Source organism: Myripristis murdjan, chromosome 17, assembly GCF_902150065.1.
Source record: "Myripristis murdjan chromosome 17, fMyrMur1.1, whole genome shotgun sequence".
Lineage (NCBI taxonomy): Eukaryota > Metazoa > Chordata > Actinopteri > Holocentriformes > Holocentridae > Myripristis > Myripristis murdjan.
In genome coordinates, this window is record NC_043996.1 from 7,977,206 (window position 1) to 7,983,534 (window position 6,329).

Here is a 6,329-nt window from a genome sequence, read left to right on the forward strand (position 1 = left end):
AATTAACATTGCCTGATCTACCATGCCACGTTTGCATGTGCATTAGACTGTGATCATTTCTGCCAGAGATGTCAAAATGAAGGCTCATGGTGATTGTGGGTCCTTAAAAGGTACAGTATTGGTGATTGATTGTTGATGAACTCCAACATTTGCAGTAAAAAGTGAAAATTGTCTCCAAAGCACAGGTATTAGCTTTTACTGAGTGGAAAATAACTTTTCCCATGTCAGATTTGGTGACTGTTGTGAGGGCAAGCACAGCCTTCACAGACTGCGAAACACCTGGCCCAGTGCATTTAACCTAAAGCAATAAACTCTGCTTTTAGGGACCTTATTTTTGCATGTTTGCCGAAATATTGTCTACACATGAATTGACTAAAAAGCTGAAAGGAGCAGAGACAGACAGAGCAATAGAGAACAGAGGAGGCAAAAAGCAGAGAGTGAACAGCTACAGAGTCTGTACAGTCCCACAGTGCATTTGTGGCCATGACTTACACACCAAATTAATTGTTAGTTTAAGTGAGTGTGATCTCAGCCCTCTAGCTCCCTAGTTGCCTGAATCTCTTTTATGGATAACACGCTAAGATTTCACTACTTGGCTTGCTGTCCATTGGCAAACGAGGCTTATTCACATTATTGTCCGAGGCAACTTCTCTGTCACCATTTTTTGTTGATTTCTATCGTCAGGGTTTTTCCATTGAGACGACATACAGTATTTAAAACTTAACTGCAGTTTTTAAGAAACACTGATAATGAGTGGAATAAGGTGTTAGTCAGATGCTGCCGCAACACTTTGAAATAGAGAGAGGAGTTTTTCATAACAAGTAGGTTTGACCATAAAACCTCAAAATCAGTTGTGAAACCACATATAACCTCATCCACCTCTGAAGGACAGTTCTGAAGGAATTTTATTAATTTTATCAGTGAATGCACATTTAAGAAGAGGGAAACTGTAATGGAAATGCACTTTTCATGCTTTCTTGAAAATGTTTCCATCTGCTGTTTGTGGCCACAGTGATCCACCAATAATGCATGATCACAATGAAAACAAATGAAGAGCCCAGACTACATCAGTATGAAAGAAATATAAATTTTGGCTTTACCATTACCCCTTGTGTCAGAAAGAGAGTCAATGGTAATACACCATTAGCCTGTGCAGGGACTGAAGGCCACACTATTCCTAGAGCTAGTCTGAGATGAGTCTGAGACTTTACCTGCCTGGGAACCAGACGAATCTGCAAGCTCATGTCGTATTTGCTGTAGCAGAATGGTTGTAGATTGGTTCAGTGGTTGTTCGGTGCAGTATCACATGTTTCCTGCTCTGATTGGTTGTAGGTCAATCCAATTGCATCCTCGTTTATTTAATATTTTATTTTATTTTATTTTATTTTATTTATTTAGAAGGGACAGTACATATTAATGAACATTGCATGTAAATATGTCAGATTGTAGCCGTAAGCTAATTTCCATCCGTAGTCCCTTGGCAGGTTGATGTTTGCAATAAATAGAAACACAATATAGAATGAGAGAAGAGAAAGAGAAAAGATAAGCAAGTCATACACGATACAGGTACACAAATCATACAAGACATACACAACATAGCACGTAGTTTGTTTAGTGATAGGTTACCATCAGAGCCAGTGTGCAAATAAGAGAAGGTGATTACTACGAAGTGCTAGTGCATAAAAAGTGCTGCTGCACAGACAGAATACGTATTGGCAATCTACATTGCACAATGCCTTAAAAAGTGCTAGTGCATATTATCCAAGGTGCTGCTGCATATCATCAAGGTTGCAAATACAGGAGAGGATTGCACATTGCTCAAAAGTGCATATTGCAAATTAAAGTGCTGAGAAAAAAAGTGCATATTACAAAATGAAGTGCTGAGAAAAGAACCAACTATTGCACATAGCCCTATTGCACACGGCTCTTCATCAGGTGTGTAGAAATGTTTACACATGGTCACAGACCTAGTTCTTCCTAATCCACACCTTTAGGAGCCTCTTAAATATTACGAAGCTGGAAGATTCTATGACTGAGAGTGGGTTTGATACAACAACCGACAGAGGAGGGTCACTGAGGCTCAACGGTCAGAGAACGTTACATCAAATGTTTCTCTGATTGGTTGTTGATCTATCCAATTGCATTCAGAGGCATTTTGCTCTGCAACCATTGATAATGCTCATTGACTCTCTATGGCAACGCCCCTTGGAAATTCAAATAGGAACTCAGAGGTTCCAGTCCAGGCCTTTGACTTTGCAGTCAAAAACCAGCATTAGAAAGCTAATATTACTTTGAGTTGGTTTTGATAAACTGCAAATTGAATTACAATTTCCATAAACATTGCAAACATTCATACCCTGCTATCGTCTATAATAAATTTGTATTGCTTGTATTTGTATTGCTCAACAGTTTATAATGATAAAGAGAGGTGTAGGCACAAGTGAATGGAGCCCTACACAATGAGAATTGGTAGGTGTCTTCATAGCAGCTCCATCAACTGCAAGAGACAGCACTAAGTAAAAAAAAAAAAAAATGTAATCCTCCCTTGATAACAGCAGATGAATATGACAAATTTATGCCATTGGACCTACACGCATTATGTTTGAAATGCTCCCATTTGAGCTCAGTGTTTTCAACTGGCTCTTCTGGAAATGAATGGCATGAAAAAGAAGTTCAAAGACAAATGTGGAAGTGATGACCCTTTAAAAGTGGGTGAGGTGGAAAAAGGTGAGTAGCATTTTACATAGTTGCTCTGCTCCTACAGCAATATGCCTCATTATTAACACCTAAAGTATGTGTGGCTTGTGAATATATAAAGGATTAGCTATATTCTACTCTTTACATCCCAAGTAGCACAGCCATCCATGCAAAGCAATAGATGTAGAACCACAGAAAATGGTTGGGAGGTTACAATAGCATGTTTAAAAATTATACTAACATGGCCTCAACGTATAAACCGATATTTAGTATATCAGTGTATGCTAAATGAACCTTTCCTTGACTACATTTGCGTTGTTTTCTTAGTGACATGCTGTTCAGTAAATAACAGAGTTGACATTGTGCAGAGGGGGAGACAGAGACAGACAAATAGATCTGATGGAGAGGAAAAAGAGAGAGAATACACGGTACAACCTCAGTGCAAGGACAATTACATGGCTTGTTGCATTTCACCAGTGTTATCTTGTTCATCATTAATTTGTTAGCGCCTGTATCCATCAGCTAAACACGGCGTAGGCCGCTCTCTGGTGGTCTGCCGCTGGGCTGAAGTCGTGGTGATATGCCATCGAGTTTTACATGGATAACAGACACAGACGTGAAGCTCCAGCATAAAACATGAGACAAGACGCCTCTGTGGTCATCTGTGTCTGTGTTACACATTACAGCACAGCAGAGAAGGTTCTGGTCTACTCCATCCTGTCCTGTCCTGTCCTGTCCTGTCCTGTCCTGTCCTGTCCTGTCCTGTCCTGTCCTGTCCTGTCCTGTTCTGTTCTGTTCTGTTCTGTCCTGTTCTGGTCCGCTCTGCTCCATTCTGTTCTGTTCTGTCCTGTCCTGTCCTGTTCTGTTCTGTTCTGTTCTGTTCTGTTCTGTTCTGTCCTGTTCTGGTCCGCTCTGCTCCATTCTGTTCTGTTCTGTCCTGTCCTGTTCTGTTCTGTTCTGTTCTGTTCTGTTCTGTCCTGTTCTGGTCCGCTCTGCTCCATTCTGTTCTGTTCTGTTCTGTTCTGTTCTGTTCTGTTCTGTTCTGTTATGTTCTCTTCTGCTCTGTTATGTTCTGTTTCCACTGCATTCTATTCTATTCTATTTCAGTTCTGTTTAGCTCCATTTAGCTATAAATAAGCTGGGACGCTTCACTCTTAATCAACCTCCTGAAGTTGATTTCCCGCTCAAGTGAGTCAGCGACCTTGCATGTTTTTTTTTTTTCCTTTTTAGGTTTCATTTATTTTTGGCTCATTCCTTCTTTTATCAGTATGCTCTGCAGGTTTGCCTGCCTGTTTATCTACCTGTCTGTCTGTATTTCTTTCTGTCTGTTGGGGAATGAGTCATCAGATACATCTCCATCCCCCTCGACAATCCTCAGCAGTGGGAACACAGGCACAGACACGCGTACACACACACACACACACACACACACACACACACACACACACACACACACACACACACATGCACGCTGCCCGACACAAATTGCACAGTTAGCTCTCTGGTTTCACAATTCGCTCTATTCCCCAAAAACCCTGACTCATAGGAAATCCTTTCAGCCCAATATAGCAGTGTGCATCATCTGCCTCCAATCCTCTCCCCACAGCCCTCACATTACAGCGCCTCGCCCTGCTTTCTGAATACATAATTCATAGACAGTTTATTTATTTACTGGGTCTAATTGTTGGTTTGCCTTGCAGCCTGGCATCTCGCATTGTGGTGTAAATGTTTTGGCTGTAGGTGACGTGCATGCACACGTTCTCTGAACATACAGCACACACGCAAACCCACCACACATGCAAACAAACAAACGATGGCGAGATTGCCCACCTGGTTGGTTGTGAACAAAGACTCGACTACAGTGTTTCAGTTCTTTGTTTCAATCCACTGTGCATCACCAAATGCAACATTCAGTTCTCTTGAGAACACAAAGCTGCACATTCCACACATGCGCGTGCACACCACACGTTGTCCTTGACCTGCTAAATTTGAGAGAGGTGAGAGTCCATGAATAACTTCTGTATTACTCTGTGATCAGACCCTCCCCCTCTTCTATTTTTTTCTCACTAAGCTGTTATTTAGGAAATCTGAGTGAACCAAGGTTGGAGCCATCAGCAGGGGAAAGAGGAGAGGGACAAGGTCACAGTTAAGCCAAAAATTGGCTTTATTAATGGAAAGCATCCCAAAATAAGACATGCGCACTGACAAGTGAAAACCAGTGAATAGGGATATAGGTGTCAGACTAGGCTGAGCTTTCGGTCAGTAGCTTCATTTTAGCAGCTGACATCAAATGACCTCAAATTAAAATACTGTTTAACTTGTAATTGTAACTTCCCACCCCATTAGCAGATTTGCTGTTATGATGGACATTTTTGCACAGCACTGTTTGCATAGATGAAGGTCTGTTTCACAAAAACCTAGCACCTGCAGGTAAAACAGTCATACAAAGCGGCTTGTAGCAACTAACAAAAGTGTATCTACAAAGAATGCGCTCAGGAATGCTGAAATTAGAACATTTTTGTCATTTGATAACGGGGTTAAAACAGTCCAATGGTCTTGCAGCTCATTTTGGCACAAACATGACTGGTTTTCTGACCACGTTTTTTCTTTTTTGTTCCCAGGACAAAAGCAGTATTCACATATGATGCATAGTATTCTGTTTACCCCAATACATTGCTTTAGTCAGCACATTTGCCCACAGTTCACAGATGGCTTAGTAGTATTTGTTCATCCTGTTGTGATGTTGTCACACAGTGTGTGTCGCTGGGAGCACCATATCCTCATGTGTTCCCCTCTCTCTGGAAAGTAAGAAAAACACACACAGTCTGAGAAACAGAGAGCGAGGGAGAGAGAGAGAGAGGGAGAGAGAGAGAGAGAGAGAGAGAGAGAGAGAGAGAGAGAGATGCTGACTGAAAAGTAGTGCAGCTCCAGGCGTGAGTTAGTGAATGAATGAACAGTTATAGTACAGCAATCTGGGGCAGCACACACACAGGAGAGAAGGCAGACCGTCTCTTTCATTTTATTAAGATTCACTTTGACTCTAGGTAGATTTTTTTAGGATGTAATTCTGTTTTTGAGTATAGTTTTGGGACATTAGGACTTAACAATGTACTTCAGAATGTATATAGTAGCATGCTGTATGTCTGTGTGTGCATGTGTGTGTTGAGTTGCTGTTTTTACATTTGCGTGTATGTGTGTGTGTGTGTGTGTGTGTGTGTGTGTGTGTGTGTGTGTGTATGTGGTTGTGGTTGTGCAGCCTCACAGCCTGAGGCCTCAGGCTGAGTATGATCCAGTGTGATGTGCCACTTTGTCTCTGGGGCCACAACACTATTCTAGGCTGTGGTTGTGTCATCACATGTGTGTGAGTGTGTGTGTGTGTATGTGTCACCTACTGTGTGCCTGCAGGCCTCTAACAATCAGACCGTGCCCTTTCATTCATTTGTTCAACCCCGTCACACCTAAGTGTCCACTATGTTTTCTCTTTTATGTGAACGACACAGTACCACACGTGCATGTATCTGTGTATGGTGTGTGTGTGTGTGTGTGTGTGTGTGTGTGTGTGTGTGAGCATGCATATGTCTGTGTGTGTGCAACCCACTTTGACCTCTCTGTTAGAAGAAGGCTAATGTCAC

General features: G+C 41.7%; 1 protein-coding gene across 4 annotated transcripts in view; it reads left to right on the forward strand.

Annotated features, from left to right (window-relative positions):
- ctnnd2b (catenin (cadherin-associated protein), delta 2b) overlaps positions 1 to 6,329 on the forward strand; it is a 134,583-nt gene that overhangs the window by 77,535 nt on the left and 50,719 nt on the right. The gene's annotated exons all lie outside the window — the stretch shown is intronic.